The sequence below is a fragment of the Lycium ferocissimum genome, chromosome 8 (assembly GCF_029784015.1).
Source record: "Lycium ferocissimum isolate CSIRO_LF1 chromosome 8, AGI_CSIRO_Lferr_CH_V1, whole genome shotgun sequence".
Classification (NCBI taxonomy): Eukaryota; Viridiplantae; Streptophyta; class Magnoliopsida; order Solanales; family Solanaceae; genus Lycium; species Lycium ferocissimum.
Genome location: NC_081349.1, coordinates 7220151 through 7242017, shown reverse-complemented (window position 1 = coordinate 7242017; position 21867 = coordinate 7220151).

Below are 21867 nucleotides of genomic sequence, written 5' to 3'. Positions count from 1 at the left end.
AAAATTTTTTTGCTCCCCGCCCTTACATCGCGTTGAGGACGTTTGCTAGCAGATCTGAATTCGGCTTCTTCCAGCTACAGGTCCCTAAATATCTTCTTCTTATAATGTCTTTTCCAATTCTGAATATTATGGATATATATATATAGACATGTTTTAGCTTAGAGTCTTGTATGATGACTTTCAGATTTTGGGAATTTCGTAATAGTTAGAACTTCCGCACTTATTTCAGTATTGATGGCATGACTTATTTTGTTTATTTGATGCTTGAATGAGTAATAACTGATTGACTTGTTTAATACAAAATTGGACTTGAATGAATAGATATCTTGTGTGTTGGTTCGCCCACTAGGATTTAGTTGGGTGCCAGTCATGGCGGGTTGGCTCGTGATATTCATATTCGATGAATGAGTTAAGAGGTGATTCTTCGAGGGCTAGCAATATTAAGGATTTTGAGTTAGGGGTTAGTAAACAAGGATGCTTGAAATGGTAGATCGATGATGGGTTAACTGAGTTAAGTGCGCGATAACATTTCAGAGATTAAGTAAGATAAGTTGGGCAAGAATGATTCAGTGGGATACATGAGGATATTAGTTAGATTGGCGATGTTATATGACGGACTTGGGATTAAGTGATACGCTAGGTTTAGGGAGTGTTCAGTTTAGAGTTGTAAGCATTAAGGAGACTCTAATGTGCAGAGTGTGTGGTATGATCCTATCTCCAAGATTGATTCAGTTAGCGCTTAAGACTTATGATTATGCGGTATTCAATTGATTGGATTCAAGGATTGACTATGGTATCGATGATCGTGAATTCATTAGAAATTGGGAAATTGACAAGTCGATAAAAGGTATAGTGGTCGAGAGTCGATAAGAATTAAATGCATCTTCGGGATTACTTGGGTCAGTATAGATAGTTGTGATGTTGTCCTGCATGTTTTAGATGAGTGTGATTGTTGAGTATGCTTAAAAAAGAAAATCTACAGGAATGGACTATGTGATATGATAGAGTTTCGTAAGGTTTCGTGATCAGCGGCTAGTGAGAAGAAAGTTTCAAGTAACCAACATGTTAAGGCTTAAGGAAGTGGCTTGTGTGGTTCACAGTTGAAGAATTTCGTAACACTATTCAGTGGATAAGTTGGTGTGGTTTAAGGGAAAGGAATTTTGGAAATCCCTATTATGGGAAGGCTAGAGTTACATTTTCGAGATGCGACCATATTCATGGTAGTATATTATGTTGCAAGTAATATTGACTGGATAGCTTGGGTAAGCACTTTGGATATTATGGACTTGCGAGGTATTACATGAGATTTAGAGCGGCAATTGTAAGATTGGATACATTTAAAAAATTTATGGGCATATCGAGGTGAGACAATGGTAAGTTCGATGGTTAAAGGGTTGTTATATGAGATAGCAAGTTTTTAGCATCGAAAAGTTCGTGTGAGTCAGATGTGCGTATGGGATAAGGTTGAAGAACTCAAAGTTACATTTAAAAGGTTTAGTTCTTAGTACTCAGATGACAGCTTAGATATGTTTCAGTTTTTGGAGACAAGGGTGACGGACATGATTTCTTATGCGTGGTAAGATCGTGATTAGTTTTTAAAATGGGAGTCAGTTCGAGTGGTTATTGATGAGATTCAGGGGTGGTGATTCATTTCGGGTCAGTGTGGTTTGATTAGAACTTGATGAGTTATGTTAATATCTCCAGGAGAACTTATGGGTTCCTAGTGGATCACCTTCATGGATTCGAAGAGTTTCAATCTAGTTTTGGGGTTTGTCGCGAGTAGACTTGATGATATTTTACCGGGGTCAGCTTTTCGGTTAGTAGAATGGTTTGCAATGGGCGTGGTAATTATTAAAGGAGACGCTATGGTTGCGATAAATCTTCGTAGTGATCAATTGTGTTCCGACGAATTTTGCTCAGTGAGGTATTCGGTGTTACGTTCCTTTATAATGATTTGAAGGTTTAACAAGACTTAGAACTGGCCAAGTTGGGTCCGAGAAAGATAAGTTTTGATGGAATAGTTTAGGTTTTCTGATGAAGCGAGAATTCTCCTCTCGTAAAAGCAAGTCATGGTTTCGGGTTTGTCTTGTGTGCTTCTAAGGAATCGTGGTTGAAGAACGGCTTGAGAAGGGTGAAGGAAAGGTTAGCGGAATCATAATGTTCTACTAGTTCAAAGTGGGCTATCATTGTATTTGTGTCTAAAGGTTTGTGCAATTTCGAGGGATGTATGTGAGACCTATTGATCGCTTCAGAGGCATGGTTACATCAAATCAGAGAGAGTTCCGGTAAGAGCGGCTATTTCATTCAGGAATCAATTGGGGGAGCATTTCGAGTATAGTTATACGGAAATTGGGTCTTTTGGCTAGTTAGAGGAAGCGTTGACTGATAAGGTAAGTGAGCTGGGATCTTGGTATACTTCGTGCCGTGGAGTCTTCGAGTTGATTATGATAATAAGTCCTTGGTTACCATCAGCCTTCACAATCTCTTTCTTCGCTGGAGGACGAGCGATTGTCTAATTGGTATCTGATGTAATGATCCGTCCGGTCATTATTGCATTTTTAACCATTTTGCCCTCGTTGACCCGTTCTCGAGCCTTATTAGTACCATTTTGACCCGCGAGGATAGGTGGCATGGTTCCCTAAGCATCGGTTTGAGTGTAAACGGTATTGATATATGGCCATTGCATTCATGTCATCCATATCATTACATTGCATTGCACTTGTTATCATCATTGTGCTTGGAATGTTATTGTGTTATGGATACTTGATTAAATATTTTATCGGTTATGATGAGTACTTGGAACACTTGAGATTAAATTCTATAACAATAGCCTTGATCGGATATGATGAGACTGGGAACACTAGGGTTTAGATACTTCACTGTAGACTTGATCGGTTATGGAACCTGGTTGGTAGCTGATGGTTTGAATACTAATGTGAATTGTTGATACTTGAGGACTTGATATGTATTAATGAGACTTTATCATACTTGTACTTGATTGTGAGCAATCTATCTTTCATTTACTTTTACGTATATATGCTAGCTAACTGAGGACGGCCTATGATACCTACCAGTACTTGTTGTTTGCACTGACCTACACTTACTGCATTCTTTTATGAATGCAGAGTACCAGGATAGATCTACTTTTACCCCTCGTGTCTGATATTCGAGGATTGCTGATTCGAGTCTCTTTAGGATGAGCATGAGGACGTTCGCTGCCCGAAGACTCTTTCTATTATTACATCTTGCTTTTGTCACGACCCATTTTAGCATAGGTTATGCGGGCACCTACCTTTCCCACCTCGGTAGGCGAACCCTTAGCTCAACATTCACTATAATAGAAAATAGCGGAAGAAAGTAAAATAACGTAAGTCTCACAATATAATATAATGTTAACAAGTGCGAAAGTAAATGAAATCCACCCCAGTATCTGGTCTGGTCATATAAGAGCATCTAAATCCGAATACTAAATGTCTGAATAATAATACATAAGTAGTCTCAAATAGAAGAGTCTTCGAGGTCAGCAGACGCCATGCTAACCCTGGAAAACTCAAGTGGGAGCTGAAGAGTCGATAAGCCACGAGTCAGAAAAGTAGATCCGACCTGATACTCTGTATTCATAAAAGAATGCAGCAAGTGCAAGTTAGTACAAACAACAGTACTGGTAGGCATCATCGGCTGACCAAGCATAGATAAAACAATTCAGAAAATAAGTAGATAGCAAGGAATCCAACAAATATAGGATAATAAGGTCACAACCAAGTGTTCGTCATCACCTACGTAAGCCTCTAAACCCAAGTACACCAAGTCTGAAACATATATATCCAATCCAATCATCACAATCAATCACCACAAATCGAAATCAAGCCAATGCAATGCAATGCAATAATGGAATGGATGAGATGTAATGCCATGCAAATGAGGTGTACACATGTACTCCGGACGGAAATATCGATGTCTCCGTAGCACAACCCAATGTGACTCGCGAAGTCTAAGTGCCACCCGTCCCGGATCTTGCCCAACAGACAGACGGGAACCTTGCTAATTGCTCACAGAAGGAGTCTTACCGGCACCACTCTGGGTGACCCGCGGAGACCATGCACTAACAACGATTCCGAAAAAACATAGGAATCGGTCATGCAACAACGATGTCGGAATAGATTATCGGCCTTCTCACAATCACTCAAGTAAAAGAGCCGCTCAATCAACGATACCGGATAATTACCGGCTATCGGCCATGTGGCATGAATATGAGGGAATGTATGCAATGCACATATCAACGATTCCCGAATTGAACCTCGGACATCGGCTTCACACAATCACTCAAGTAAAAGAGTTTATCAGACATCAGTTTCATACAATCAACGATTCCGGAATGAATTTTCGGACATCGGCTTTTTACAATCACTCAACTAAGGAGAGTTTATCAAATATTAGTTTCGCTCATTAACAATACTGGATCATCACCAGGTATCGGCCATGTATCATGAATGTGTGAGAATGCGTGCAATGCGTACATCAAGTATCAACAATCAAGTTCAATATCACAAGTACCACGAAGGGGTATGCCAACAATGTATCATATCACAATACCAACAATGGTATGCCAACAATATATCGATATCACTAGTACCAACAACAAGTACGTCAACAAGGTATCATATGCAAATACCAACATACGGTATACCAATCATATCTCAGTCATGATAGTAATGAAGATTCTGATATCTACTTCTGCTCAGGGCGACAAACTATCAAAATGGAACGATAAACACATATAACAAGGTGGCTAGTCCCAACACAGAACAGGGCCCAACCTAATCCAACCCAACTTCATACCCGAAGGTTCGCATGCTGTCTCCGAAATTATATTCTAAGTATATGATTCGCTATGCATAGTCTCACTAGAGGTAAGCCATAACCTACCTAGACTACTGAACCGCTACACCAACAAGTCACTCTATCGCTTTGCCCTTCCTCTGAAGCTCAAAACTAAAGTAGTCTAAGAATAATCGAATTTTAAATTAGAATTTTTGGAGAATGATACTAATATTGCTATGATATCAATTAGGTTCATTTTAACCATAGAAATTGGGAAAACGGGCCCACAAGGGCAAAACGGGAAATTTGCGGGTAAAATACCAAATTAAGTAGTAGGGAATCATAACCCAACCATTAATTATTGAATTAGCTCAAGAACTTGTCTAATTTCTGATCCAAGTAAAACAACCCCCAAATTGGGTATGAACCCTGTTATCCAAACCCGAAATTCAACGTTAAAAGTGAAAGATATGGGCTTACTAAGCTTAGATCCATTACATTTTAACATTAACATCATCAATTTATCAAGTATAATCTTAGGGGAAAAGTCTCAAAACCCTTCTTCAAATTCCATTTCTAAGGGATTGAAATGGGAACGGCAAAATCTAAGATGATAGTAATTAAAGAGGAGTAAAGGATTAGACAAGGGTTTACCTCCAAGAACTCCTTCAATTTGTCTCCAAGAATAGCTTTCCCAAGCTCCAATACCGAGATATGAAATAATGAGGGCCTAAGACTCATTTAATGGATTTAACTGCCGGTGCCCCGCTACAACAGTACCGAGACCGCCCAGCGGCCACCTGACCGCATTAGCAGTCAAGCCTAAATAGCTAAGACCGCCGCAGTGGTAGGGCTACCGCCCCAGCGATACCGCTGTTGCGATGCTGGTGCCGCCAAAGCGGGCACCAGACACCCGAATTTGGCCTAAGATTTTCTTTTTGATCCGATGTTTTGACTATTCGATCCGATTTTTCGACTAACTCCTGAGGCCATCTGCTCACATACCAGATACCTAGTCCCACAGAAAAACGCTCTACGGACGCGCTTGTGGCCTCAAAATTCTCAACGGAGGTCTCGTTGATCGTGTCAACCACCGATGCCTTAATTCTCAATTCCCATCCAAGTCCCAGAATCCGTTCGAATACATTGGGAACCGAACCGAATACAGTTTCTAAACGACCATCGGACATCTCGAAATTGACAGAATTTCGAAGAAGGTCCGTTTGCCCAAAAGTCAACCTCAAGTCAACCCATTTTCACTTCAAGTCTATATTTTTTTCAAAGTTGCCCGAATCCAGTCTAGACACCTCGGGAAGCATGTCAACGGTCCCCTCGGGTCAAAAGTGAGCCAATCAATGCTCGAGAACGAGCGAAAGTGCTAAAGAACTATAACGACCAAATAGGTCGTTACATTAGATACCAATTGAATCGTTGCTCGTCCTCGAGCAAAGAAAAGAAAGAAAGTAAGAAAATACCTGAATTAGTGAACAACTAGGGATATCGGCTGTGCATATCAGACTCAGTCTCTCAAGTTGCCTCTACCACAGGACGGTGCTTCCATTGCACTTTCATAGAAGCAATCTCCTTGGGCCTCAACTTCCAAACCTGCCTATCCAAGATCGCGATAGGCTCCTCCTCATAAGTCAAATTCTCATCAAGCAATATGGAATCCCAACAGATAATATAAGTACCATCGGCATGGTATCTCTTCAGTATCGAAACATGAAAAACCGGGTGAACTCCCGCCAAACATGGCGGCAATACTAACTCATAAGCTATATCACCGATACAATCCATGATTCCAAACGGGCTAATGAATCTAGGGCTCAACTTGCCCCTCTTACCAAACCTCATAACACCCTTCATGGGTGAAACCTTCAATAGAACCTGATCACCAATAGCAAACTTAAAATCCCGAACCTTCCGGTCCACATGCTTTTTCTACCGGCTCTGAGCTGCCACGAGTCTAGCCTGAATAACTCTCACTCGATCAAGAGACTCTCTCAATAGATCCGTGCTCCCAGGTCGTGCCTCAAAACCATCGAACCAACCAATCGAAGATCTACACCTCCTACCATATAAAGCCTCAAAAGGCCCATACCAATACTCGAATGATAACTGTTGTTGTATGCAAAATCCACCAAGGGCAAATGCTGATCCCAACGACCACCAAAGTCAATAACACACGCTCTCAACATGTCCACGAGCACCTAAATGGTCCACTCGGACTGGCCATCGGTCTGGGATGGAAAGTTATACTAAAGTTCAATCGAGTACCCAACTCGTCATGAAATGCTCTACAGAATCGGGAAGTGAAGATAGTACCCCGATTAGATACAAAAGAAATAGGGATCCCATGTAATCTCATAATATCCCGAATATACACCTTGGCTAACTTCTCCGCGATATAAGAAACCTGAACCGGAACAAAGTGGGCGGACTTAGTCAATCAATCCACTATCACCGAAATAGAATAAAACTTGCCAAGGGTCTTCGGAAGACCCGTGACAATATCCATGGTAATCCTCTCTCACTTCCACTCGGGAATGGGTATCCTCTGAAATACCCCACTGGGTCGCTGGTGCTCATACTTTACCTATTGATAATTCCCACACTTAGCCACAAAATCAACTATATCCCTCTTCAGACGGCGCCACCAATAGTGTTGCCTCAAGTCACTGTACATCTTAGTCGCTCCCGGATGAATGGAATAGAGAGAGCTATGGGCCTCAGATAAGATCAATTGAATCAGATCACCAACATGTGGAATGCATACGTGTCCTCTAATCCTCATAATGCCCCCAGAATCAATCACGGCCTCCTTGGCCTCTCCTCTCGACACCCTATCTCGGATCTTGCTCAACAAAGAATCCTCAAACTGATGGTCCTTGATCCGATCCAATAACGATGATATCGCCTCGATACAAGCCAAAATCCTTCCTGGGGCCGAGATGTCGAGACGGACAAAACTGTTGGCCCTAGTTTGAACCTCCATGGCCAACGGACGCTCTGAAATAATCAATCGAGCTAAACTCCCCATACTCACTGCCTTGCGACTCAAGGCATCAGCCACCACGTTGGCTTTACCAGGGTGATACAGAATAGAGATGTTATAGTCTTTCAGGAGCTCCATCCATCGGTGCTGCCTGGAATTAAGATCTCTCTGGATAAACACATGCTGAAGATTACGGTGATCGGTAAAAACCTCAAAATGGACTCTGTACAAGTAATGCCTTCCAAGCTTCAAGGCGAACACTATGGCTAACAACTCTAAATCATGGGTGGGGTAATTCTTCTCGTGAACTTTCAACTGACGTGTTACACCTCGAAAAATTTCCCGTTAACGTACAGTGAATAGGCTAATGAAGGGCACAACGTATACGATATTTTGATTAGTAAGAAATAGCATTTGATGATCCTAATCGAGATTTCAAAGACATTTGAGGTAAGGGAAGGAAGTTATTAATGAAAGCAAGGGATATGTTGTGTGTCGGTAAGATTTACCGATGATGTCAAGTTAATGATGGCTTAATGATGTTTTGGAAAAGAGTGATAATGACCCTTAGATTGGTATTGAGGTGTTAAACAAGTGTTAAGAAGGTTCCATAAGGATTGGAGATCAAACGAGTCTACGAGAATGAGTTCGGATGAACTGGGCATTATACGGCCCAACATACTAGCCGTATGTCTGGCCGTATAATCAGCCCAGAATAGCACACCTCCCTAGACCAAATCTACGACCAGACATACGGTCAAAGATAATTTATACGGACCGTATGTTGGTCCGTAGAATCCGGTCGGGACAGATTTTAAATGATGATATAAGGACCCTCTCTCTCATTTCATTTCTCTTCTCCACAACTCAAGAACCCTCTAGAACTCTCTCCACTCTTCATCTACAAGCACCCAAGAGAAATTGATGATCAACTTCATCAAACCAACAAAATCAAGTGTAAGAAACTCATTGAAGTTCATCTAAGCCAAGAAATTTCAAGAGAAGTGAACTAGGGTTGTGGTGCAAGAAGAGTATTTCCACTCAAGGCTTATTCTTCCATTATCTAAGGTGAGTTTTATGGTATTTCCGTGTTGTTTGAGGTGTTGAAAACTTGAAACACTTGGATTGTAGAAGGAAATAGGAAATGGGTCATGAATGTAAGAATAGTGACATATTGAGTAGTAGTTTGGAATGAATCATGAATATTGATATGTTATGATTGTAAGTAGGTTATGAATGACATTTAGAACATGGGATAAGTATTATATGTGAGAAAATGCAATAATGAACTAAGACTATGGTTATGGAGGAATTGAAGTGAAATTGTGAAATGTGGATAATATAGATGAATGACGATTGTTGCTTATGATATTGTGAATGTTGTTATCGATGTTTGGGAGTTGATATGGAATATGGGGAAAGTTGTATAAGCAAAGGAAATGCTGCCCAATTTTCTCTAGCTTTAGTAAGCATGTTTATGTAATCGATTAGCTAATGTTAATGCGAATTCTCTTGAAGGTAGAAACGTGGACATTGAAGGAGAATGAGCAAGCGATAGAATAGTTAAACGAAAAAGGTATGTAAGGCTACTCCTTTCTTTCTAAGGCATGAATCCTATGGCATGATTTTTCCTCCTTCTCTATAAATCTCCTACATTCCGAAAAACTAAGAGTCTATGTTCATGAATAGCCATATGAGATAAGAGATACATTATGAGCACGATAATGATGATGATGAACTTAAGTCTAAAGATTCTAGAATCCATGATATGATGTTCCTATAAAGCTAATGATGCTATCCATAATCCATTGATGTTGTTTATTATACAGACTCACCTTATATGCCAATTCCTTCAAGGTGAGGCAGAATGCTTAAAAATGCTCCATAATGGAATCGGGGGTTCACGACCTTATGTCACCCCGATAAAGTACAATTGTCTTTGAGTTTCTATGCATGCACTACGATGGGTACATGATGATGATTTTACACCACGCCTATATGGCCGGGCAGACACCGCTAAGGCGGGTAGCGTATACACCATGTCTAGACGGCATGGGCAGACACCACTAGTGGGCGGCATGAGATGGTACCCAGGACGCGGGAGATCTGGACGCGGGCTAATGATTATCACACCGTGCGTATATGGTAGTCGACTTATACATATATGCATACATGATATGATGATGATTATGAAGTAAGCCGGCAGACATTATTTCTTTTATAATTGATAGTCGATTACGTATTGCTCCTCATTTGATGTTTCCTTATTTCATTGGATCTTATTATTATTGTTTATGCCTTACATACCTTGATAAATGTTAAATCGACGTCCGTTTTCTTTGACGCCGTGTTCATGCCTACAGGGTATGGGGAGGTGATCCAGACTCGTAGGAGCTATTAGCTGACTTGAGAGCACTCCATTGTCCCGGAGGTGCCATTGATCATTCTTTTGTGTATATATACGTTTTGGGTATGACGGGGTCCTGTCCCGTCCATATGTCTAGTACTCTAGTAGAGGCTCGTATATGCGTATGTGTGGGTAGTATGGTCTCACAGTTTCTCCTCGTAAGTATATACATTATTTTGATTTTGATAGCCGAAGGGCGTATATATATAAAGTAAGTATGTTTCAAGTGGAAATGGTTTTACTATGATTTGAGTATATGATTAACGAATGAATGCTTGATGTGTATGATGAGTAATAGAATGGTGGTGCTCGGTGGTCAGGGTACATTCTTCATGGCCCTTTCGGGTCGTGACATGACGAAGCATAAGTTATCACTCTACCCTCTGCGCATCAACACCGCACCCAAACCCATACGGAAGCATCACAATAGACCGCGAAGTCCTTGCCTCCCACGAGGTAAGGCTAGGATCGAGGCTAGGTCAAAAGAAGCTTGAGCTTTTGAAAGCTCTCCTCACAATCAATCGTCCACTGAAAGGGAACATCCTTTTGAGTCAATCTGGTCAAGGATGAAGCAATGGCAGTAAAACCCTTCATAAAGCGACGGTAATAATTGGCCAAATCCACAAAATTACGAACCTCGGTAGCAGTAGTGGGCCTCGCCCACACAGCCTCAATCTTCTGTGGGTCAACCATAATCCCCTCTTTGGACACCACATGACCCAAGAATGCCACAAACTCTAACCAGAACTTACACTTAAAAAATTTCGCAAATAGGCTATGTTTCTTCAACAACCCAAGGACGATACGAAAATGGCTCTCATGATCCACTCTACTCTTGGAATACACCAAGATGTCATTAATAAACACAATCACAAAAGAATCAAGGAACGGCTTAAAGATGCCATTCATCAAGGTCATAAATGCAGCTAGGGCATTGGTAAGCCCGAAAGACATCACTAGAAACTCATAGTGGCCATATCTCATCCGAAATGTTATTTTCAGAATATCCTCCGCCCTAATCTTCAATTGGTGATAGCCGGAACGCAAATCAATCTTAGAAAACACCGAAAAACCCTGAAGCTGGTCAAATAAATCATCAATACGAGGCATAGGGCAATTGTTTTGGATAGTGACTTTGTTCAACTGGCGGTAATCAATGCACATCCTCATGGTCCCATCTTTTTTCTTCACACATAACATTGGAGCACCATAAGGGGAGACGTTCGGTCTCTGAAACCCTTGCTTAATAAATCCTGCAATTGTTCCTTAAGCTCTCTCAACTCGGCAGGTGCCATCCGATATGGTGGGATTGAAATAGGACGAGTACCCGAGTCCATGTCGATACAGAAATCAATGTCACAATCAGGTGGCATACCTGGCAAATCTGATAAAAATACCACCGCGAACTCGCTCACAATAGGAATAGATTCAAGGGATGGAAATGCAACAGTCGTATCACGAACATGCGCCAAATACGCTAAACATCCCTAACTTACTAACTTCTTCGCCCGAAGGAAGGAAATAATCTTTTTCGGAGCGGGACTAGGAGTACCTCTCCACTCAAGCCTAGGGATGCCCGGCATGGCTAAAGTGACTGTTTTGGCCTGAGAGTCCAAGATCGCATGATAAGGAGAAAGACAGGACATACCCAATATAATATCAAATTCCATCATATCCAGAATCATCAAATCTACCCAGGTGTCATACCCTATAAAAGTAACTAAACAAGACCAGTAGACTCGATCAACAACGACAGATTCTCCGACTGGAGTAGACACATGAACAGGTATATCTATGCTATCACAGGGTAACTACCAACCAACGACATGAAATGTAGATACATACGAATAAGTGGATCCAGGATCAAACAACACAGATACTGCTCTATGACGGACAGAAATGGTACTTGAGATCACAGCATCTGAGGCCTCTGCCTCGGACCTACCAGTAAATGAGTAACAATGGGCTCCACCACGCCCAATCTGGGATCCTCCTCTAGCACTCTGAGTACCACCTCTAGCTGGCTGGGACCCACATCTAGAACCATGGGAAATGCCGCGCACCGACCGAGCACGCCTCGCAAGAAGTCCCTCCTCGACCACCGAATGATATAGGAGTCCTCGGCAACTGATAATCCCGCCTAGGTCGGGAAATATCCTGGCAACATGTCCAACCTCTCCATAAGAGAAACAGGTAAAAGGAGTCGAGTGCTGAAACATGAAAACTGGAGACCCGAATGAAACAGTCCTGTCCACTGGTCTACAGAACGAGCTCTCAGAAACTCTCTGTCTAGGTGGCTCACCAGAGGAAGCCAATAATGCTAAATGCATGGAACGTCCAGAATAGGGCTAAGGTGGCCTCGAAAACTGACTGGTGCCCCTCGTACCAAAACCCCCAAGCGCCGGTCGGCGTGGCCTTTTGTCACCGCGTGGCCCAAGTACGGGCCTTGACGCCTCGGCCATAGAAGCATGATCAATAATGGTGGAATAAAGCCCCCATGCTAGACTCCCATCGAAGGCAAGAAACCCTTAGAGAAACCCGGCTAGTCCTCCCTTGGCGTACGATCATATCGGCCTTAGTAGGGATCAACAGAGTAGAATAACGGGCCAAGTAGAGGAAACGGGTCACATAAGACTCCAAGGACATGACCCTCTTCTCAAGGTGTAAAAACTACTCCCTACGAGCCTCTCTCGAAGACTGGGGCACATACTTCTCAAGGAAGGCCTGGTAGAACTGAGTCTAAGTTAAAGGGGGAAAACCCTCGGTGCACGCCCACGAGAGATACCCCTCTGCACGTTTTCGCGTCGCCGCGCAGCGGTAGGACACATAATCAATGCCATCGGTCTCCATGTCCCCGTACGGTGCAGCAGCTCGTGCATATCGATAATAAGCTCATGGCATCCTCGGATGAGTACCCGAGAGAACCTCGGTGGCTCTAACCCTAAATCTCCCCGCGAGTCCTAATCGGCGGTCGGTCGTGACGTCCATGGATCTAATATTCTCGCCCAAGGGTGGGTATAGCGTCAATGCGAGGAGCCATAGGCTACACGACGGGATGTACTGCCGCGTGGGTCCTGCGGGGGGTACGCGCCCCAACCTAGTGCGAACCCCCGTCGGGTGTAGTAACGCCGGCAACCGCCTGCTGGGCATCGAGATGAAGCAATACTCTGGCCATAGTATCATGCATGGCCTGATCTTAAATAACCTCAGGCTGTGTCCATGTTGGGGCCCCGCCATCTTCTACTGTCTGGTCTCTACCCAGCTGATAGTCGGGCTCAGGAGATGGAGACCTCTCTCGTCGGCCTACCTACCGTCGGAGCTCTGCCCACCAAGCTGGGCCGGCTCGGCCGCCTCTCGCTCTGCCGCGCCTACGACGTGCACTCGCCCTCGGGTACCGGCTTGGGCGCGGGCTACGGAACCTAACCTCGGGCCATAGTAGCTCAAGTCCTCACCATTTGTGAGAGAAGAGATAAAAGTCAGATACCAATTTAAACTTGCTAGATATCAATTTGAATAAACTAGCATGATGGAAAGAAAGAAGATAAGACTTCCTAAATGTCCCATAGCCTCCCGCAGATAAGTACGAAGCTCATCGTACCGATCCACGAGACTATACAAGACACGCTCTTGTATTAAAGATCGGGTAACCTTAGGCTCTGAGGACCAACTTGTCACGACCCATTTTAGCCTAGTTCATACGGGCACTTACCTTTTCTACCTTGGTAGGCGAACCCTTAGCTCAACATTCACGATAATAGAAAATAGCGAAAGAAAGTAAAATAACGTAAGTCTCACAATATAATATAATGTTAACAAGTGCGGAAGTAAATGAAATCCACCACAGTATCTGGTCTGATCATACAAGAGCATTTAAATCTGAATACTAAAGGTCTGAATAATAGTACATATGTAGTCTCAAATCTTGTCTCTAAATAGAAAGCAAGACATAAGTAATAGAAGAGTCTTCGAGGTCAACAGACGCCATGCTCACCTTGGAAAGCTCAAGTGGAAACTGAAGAGTCGATCAACCACGAGTCAGAGAAGTAGATCTGACCTGATACTCTGCATTCATGAAATAATGCAGCAAGTGCAAGTCAGTACAAATAATAATACTGGTAGGCATCATCGGCCGACCAAGCATAGATAATACAATTCAGAAAATAAGTAGATAGAAAGGAATCCAACAAATATAAGATAATAAGGTCACAACCAAGTGTTCGTCATCACCTACGTAAGCCTCTAAACCCAAGTATCAACGATTCCGGAATTAAACCTCAGACATTGGCCTTCTCACAATCACTCAAGTAAAAGAGTTTATCTGACATCAGTTTCATACAATCAACGATTCCGGAATGGATCTTCGGACATTGGCTTTTTACAATCACTCAAATAAGAAGTTTATCAAATATCAGTTTCGCTCATCAACGATACCGGATCATCACCTGGTATCGTTTATGTATCATGAATGTGCGAGAATGCATGCAATGCGTACATCAAGTATCAACAATCAAGTTCAATATCATAAGTACCACGAAGGGGTATTTTCATATCGTGGTATGCCAATAATATATCGATATCACTAGTTTCAACAAGGTATCATATATGGATCCGTGATTTTACGTCACAATTGATGCTTTTTAACTATAAGTTTTACTTGTTTTTAAGGTTATTTTACGTGGTTTTTAACAAGCAAAAAAAAACAAGCAAAAAAGCGCAAAGCGAAACAAATTGGACATTCTGGAAATTATTGGCGAAATAATGCTCTGCGCGTTCGCGCAGTGAGGTCACGCGATCGCGGTCACGCGCGTCCGTGACTCTGCGCGTTCGCGTAATAATTTCACGCGATCGCGCACACGCGCGCGCCGGTTGTCACACGCGCGATCGCCAACTTGTTCACGCGATCGCGCTTAACAAATCATCAAATATCACGCGATCGCGCGGTACGTGGCGCGATCGCCTTTGAAGGATTTTCGCCCGGTTTCGACCGAACTCGGGATTCAACGATTTCCACTATTCCAGTTGCTATAAATAGAAAACTAGGGCAAAAATATCAGATATCTTTTGGTCATTTTGCAAGTTTTGGAGGCTAAGTTTCTCTACACTTTGGAGGAGAAGATTGGAAGAACTTCAATGAGATATTTCTTAATCCTTTCTTCAATTCCTTGTTTTGTGTTGTATATCTAAGTGTGTAGTATTTACTTTCTTCACTTGAATCTTGTTTATGGAAATATTCTATGATTAAAGTGTTGGATTGAAACTCTTGTTTTGCTTATGTATTGAATGATTTTTTATTGCTATTGAAGTGGGTCTTTGTTGATTTAATTAATCTCGTTCTTGAATGTTTCCAAAGGGATTAGCTAACCCTAGGACTCACCCATTTACTTAGATTGAGCTTGGAAGAGGAAATCTAGGTTGGGAAAGATTGATTAACAAGAATTTGGGTCATTAAATCCATCTAATAACTTGAGCTCGGAAGAGGATAGTTACTTGAGGTTAAATTGATTGTGCCTAATATCACACTCTAAGGCTTGGAAAAGCTTAGAGTGAAATTCATTGATTTGGTTGGAAAACTTTCAATGAGATTTTAGAAATCATTATCTATTAACATAAACCCGCTCTTAGTTGTGATATCATAAAATACATTGGATCGTTACTTGAGTGTAATTTCCTTGTATCCGAACTTGTGGCCATTGATCATTTTATCGCTTTCTAGGTTAGTTTATATTTTTGCATTAGTCATAATCTTTCTCAAAAACCCAAAATATTATCCATCGTTTGGCTTTAGCTTAGTTAGTGAAAATTTCATACTTTTCTTAATCGCCTATATATTGTTCTCTGTGGGATTCGACCCCGACTCATAGTTGGGTAAATATATTGCATACGACCGTGTACACTTTCTCTTTGAGGAGTGTATTTGGACGTTATCAAAAATAAGCGCCGTTGCTTGGGGAACAATTTGGCGTATTTGGGTTAGTTTGGGATTTAAGCTAACTTGCTTTTGTTCAAACTTTCTTTGCTTTATTTTATCTTTAAAAAAAAAAAAAAAAAAAAAAAAAAAACGTACATGCAAAAGCTTGTCATTCTTGCTTAAAAATGTCTACCGCTTTTGCAAAAGCTGGGATTTTGCTTAAACACACCATCCGCTTTTGCTTGCAATCCATATTTTTGCCTCTAAAATCATCCGATTTTGCAAAACTATCCGATTTTTAGTTTTATTTTTAAATAAAAAAAAAAAAAAAAAAAAAAAACATGGCATCATATAATGAAAGTTGGTCGGATGGTTTGTCCATATTTTGATGACCCATGTCCATATTGTGAAGGACCCCACTTTTGGCAAGATTGTGAATATGCTCCCGGGAGAGAGATGTGTGCACCGTCTCAATCCTATGATGAGAGTATTTGTAATATATGTGGTGGTCAAGGTGGACATTGGGGTGATTGTCCCAATTATTTTGCTTCCCCTCCCCCAAGTTGTTCTAACGAAAATGCTAGTTGTGCTTTTGAGTTTGACAGGGACAACGACATGACAAATGAAGGACAAAGTGCCGGATATGAAGGCATCATGGCAATGCTCCAAACATACTTAGATCGAGAGGCTAAAATGGAGGAAGAGCGAAAACTCGTCCAACAATCCATTTTAGAAAATGGAGAAGCTATGAAAAGAATGAATGATTCACTTGAGGATGCCAATTCCTCAATTGTCATGGAAATTTCTACTCCTCAAAATGAATTGGTTGAAGAAGAGATTTCAAATTTAAAAGATGGGCCCGAACATTCTTGTGACCACAACGAAAGTTGTGAAATTGAAGAAATGGTTCAACTTGAAGAAGAAGAGCATAATCTTGAAGAAGAAATCTCTAATTCTCAAAAGAAGAAGTTGAGGAAATTTTGAAAAGCATAATGGGGAGGAATGAACAATATGGGCAAATCTTGACCAAATTGTGGGAAGAAGTTCAACATGGAGACGATGAAACTATCCAAAAGGTATATCTCACCATGGATGGATTTTTACAAGAGTTGGACGACTCTCACAATAAAGAAAATCTTGACAAAATGGAAATATTGAGCCAAGATTGGCTAATGAATCAAGCTCAACAACTTGAAGCCTATGGAAATCACCGTGAAGGCATTTCATGGATGATGGAAGAATTTCTGAAAATACATGTTGAGCAAAGTCAAGAAGTGGAGCTACTTGAAATTACTATCCAAAAATTGGAGGCCGAATTGAATGCAAAGATTGAGGCATGTGATGCTCAATATCAAAGGGCCATGGATTGTAGTTTTGAGTTGGTTTCCAATGAAGAAGAGGTCAAGATTGATTTTGATGAGCTAATGGTGAATTGCCGACCTACCAACCCGAAAATAGTGAATGATGCCAAGATTGAAGAAATGATACTAGAGTTGCATAAAAAAGTTCATGAAATGGTTTTTGAAGACTCTAGTTCATTTTTGGGTGAGGATGTCAAAATTCATGCAAATTTGGAATTTGAGCACGTTGGACCTCATTCCAACCATTTTTCAACATTGTGCTTGGTTGATGATATGAAAGTTGAACTAACAGAGCCAATGGAGAATTTTGGAGATGAAGATCAAAGCGTTTTCATTTTGAAGTTTGCTATGCCAAGAAGACAAAATGGCATGCCTCACTTAAGGGCCAAGAAGTGCAAAATGCGACACCCGAGAGTTGGCCTCTTTGCTTTCCTACCACCGCCTCCACGAGCATCATCATAATCTTGATTCAAAGTTGGGGCGCAAATTCATATCTTCCAAATGGAAGGAAAAGTGGTAAAGGTAGCCGTCGTGCCGCGACGTTAACTTAAGCGCTTGGTGGGAGGCAACCCATCGTTTTAAAATTTTTAGATCAATTTTTTTTTTTTTTTTTGAAATTTGATTTTCTAGAATAATTTAGTTTATAATTTGTGACTAATCTGTTCAGTTTCAAAATTTTTTGAAATTGTTTTGAGCAGGTTGGGTTTTCAGAGCAGCCACAAACCAGTAGCTGCTGCTGAAACATGGGTTATAATTAGTTTCTGCACTTATTTCTTGATTCTGGAAAAAAGAGGTCGAATTTACCTCTGCGCGATCGCGCCTCATACTGACGCGATCGCGTCAAAAAAAAAAAAAAAAAAAAAAAAAAAAAAAAAAAAAAAAGTATACGCGCGAACACGCGCGCGGCCACGCGAACGCGCAGAAGCGCGTTCTTCAGTTACAAAACAGAACACCAGGGGGCCAAACCCCCCATTTTCCTCCTATTTCCCTAACTTTTCTCTCTAACCCAACTTCAAAATTTTTGAAAATTTCCTCAACTTGCAACCACAAGGTATGTAATTCTCTCATTCTCTTGTACATAGGGTTGTTTTATCATCTTTTCATGTTAGATTTGTGAAAGAAAACTTTAAATTTCACTTGTTTAACCATAAGAATTTGATAGAATTGTTGAAATTTTTGTCATATAAATTGTTGTTTGTTGTTGAGTGATGTGAGTTGAGAGTTGGAGTGCTGATTTGTAACAAATTTTTGGGGCAAAATACGTGCTTAAAATCATTGAATCTGAGTCCCAAAAATCATGCACACCACCTGTTTGTGAAAATGCTTCTGAGAAAATGAAAAGACTCTGCGCGATCGCGCTGAACAATGACGCGAACGCGCAGAAAAGATGAAATAAAATTGCGCGAACGCGCCATGTATAAGCGCGAACGCGCTGAACAACAGAACAAAAATGGCGCGAACGCGCCACAGTGCTGCGCGATCGCGCAGAACAAAATTCGGCAGTCCACAAACAGCAAGCTCGCACAGAGCTGCCCAAAACTTTAGCGACCAATTTCTTTGGCCTAATTACCTCATTATACATCATTCTAGGTATTCACAGGTGTGTTCGACATGTTTGCTCATTTTGTAGGTAATTAAGCTCGAAAAATGGAGGGACCCTCAAATGTTGCCCAAATGCCCATGCTTGAATACTACGACACCACCACCTTCCAATCAGCAAAATGTTCAAAGCTCTATGATAGAAGCAGGAAAGAGCTTCATCGAAGAAAGGGGCATTGTAACGAAAATTTGGAAGAAAAGATGCCGAGTTCTATGGAAGGTTGGTAACAAGCGGATGGATACGCTTTGCGGATGAACCAATCGGGGCTAATTATACCCTTGTGCGGGAATTCTATGCAAATCTTTGCGAGTTGGACATTACGGAGAGCGGGCAATTGTCGAGTGAGAGGCGTAAATGTCCTATGCCTTCTTCTAGAATCAATGCCTACTACGATGCGGGATGGTGATAACGGTGAGATGGCTCGGATGTACGAACAAGCTGCGGCAACAATGGTTTGTGACCCGCCTCCACGGTGGGGAGCAACCAAAGTGGTGACCACGATGCAAAGAAAGATTGATTCGCGAGTTCAGCTGCGAGGCCAAAACTTGGCTTGATATTGTCACATCCGGGGTCTTTGCCTTCCAAACATGATTCGAGAGGTGCCCACGAGAGGGCTAAATTAATTTGTCTTTGTAATGGAAGGGTTGCTGTCGACGTGGGGAGGCTCATTATGCAAGAGATACGGGAAGTGGTGCTTGAACGGACTAAGAGTCTATTCTTCCCGTCATTGATCACTTACTTATGCACCACTGATGGAGTGCCCACAAGGCCAGGTGACAAAGAAAAGGGGCCTGGTGGACCGATTTTTCCTTTGAAAAGAGAGGGCTTTGTAATGTACAAAAAGAAAAGGAAGGTTGATATAGCATCTTCGTCATTTGGGCGATTCACATCTCTTGCGACGAATTCGGCGGTGGGGCATCTGCTCCTCTATGGCTATACCAATCTTACCACCACGCAAGAAGCCGCCGGACACTTTTCAATACATATCCACCCGAGTCCGTGGGTGGACACTCGGATTCACGGCTAGTGTCTAGTCTCCTTCGGGCCCACATGGAGAGGGCACATCTCGACTCATACGGATGCGGAGGTCCGACATTAACAAGCGTAGTAGGGGAGCTGAAAGGGCGAAAAGGAAAAGCGAGGGTAAGATAGAGAGGCGCGAGAAAAAAGGCAAGAGAGCACGCCAAGAAGCGAGCAAATTTACGAATAAAATGATGAGTATTCGAGGAGTGTGTGCGGAGCACGCGCGGAGGAGGAGGAAAATGAGGACGATTTTGTCTGCGAGCCCGGCCGGCTCCGGTTCGAGGAGGAGCGAGAGATGACCATAGCATACGGTCTTTGGCGGTATGCTTAAAAATGATTTTGTATCTTTGATGTGATGCGGTGAGGACAACTGCAAGTTTTTTTAGTTGGGGTGGCTATACGGTAGCGTGGTAGGTTAAATGTGTGTTTAGGAACCCTTTCGGCTTTTCTTTGCCGAGTTCTTTTCTGAGGGGATTTTCATTTTGTTGAAGGCGGCATGTTTAGGATGTTGCTTAGGTTCAGTAGAGTAATTTTGGCTTATTTGGTACTACTTTGTAACTAATGGCATGTATTGTGGTTTGTTGGAAATTTTGGACCCCTCGAAAATTGTAAAAATGCATACTTAGAACAAGATTGATTATCATGATTGATTCTTTATATGACATTATTATTATTGGGGTATTGTGTGTGATAAATGATTACTTGGGAGGTCACAAGTGTAAAAATAATTGTCCTTATGCCAATGTGTGTGAGAGCTGTTAGTTTGATTCTGTTTATGCATGTATAATCTAGAACTTGCCCGGTTGGTCTTGTATGAAATCTGAAAGTTAGTTTGGTTGTGAGATGATCTTAGGCTTTCTTTGTGTAAACAGTCACTTTGCCTAAATAAGTCGTACCAAAAGTTGAAAAGTATCACTAGCTTTCCCCTTTGAGCCTGGTGACCTTTTTCTTGGCTAGCAAATTATGAAACCTTACCCTTTGTGCAATTAATCCATCTTCGCACCCGTTCCCTCCTTGGTGCTACCAGTTAGAAGAGGCAAAATGCCTAAGTTGAGGGTGAATTAAAATGTGGAGTAGATGTTAAAAACATAAGTTGGGGGTGGTGGAGTTTGCTAGTGGAGATTCGATGTGGTAGTTGCATATATATATATATATATATATAAATATAAAAAAAAAAAAAAAAAAAAAAATAATTAAAAAAAAAAAAAAATCAGAAAATTATCACACAAAAAGAGTTGCAAGTTAGATAGAAATTAAACCACATCAAGGTCGAAAACTTAAAAGAAAATAAAGGGGTGACAAGAAAAGAGGCGGATTAAGGTGAAGAGATGTTGTAGTGTTCAAGGAGGGTGAGTCACTAATATTCAAAAAGTACCCTACCCGTCCCTAAGCCTACATTACAAGCCAAAACAAGTCCTAATGTGATCACAACCGAACGAGCCTAGGATGAAAACATAGAAAATAAGGGCAAGCCTATGGTATTTGCATGTGTAGATATGAATTCTTTGTGAGTGTTGAGTGTTTTTTTTCTTCTCTTTCATCTCCGTCCCATTCTTGTCGTATATATGTGTGTTGGGACATTCTTTGGTCTATGTGAGGGCATAAGGATGAGAATTGAATAAAATAAAGTGACCGCCTAAAGTAGCATTTGTGTGCATCATAATATGTTCGATAATGTAATGTCATGCATTGAAGCTTCATTGTTAGTCATGGCGTTTTTGAGTTGTGCATATTGCTTTAAAGTAGAAAGTT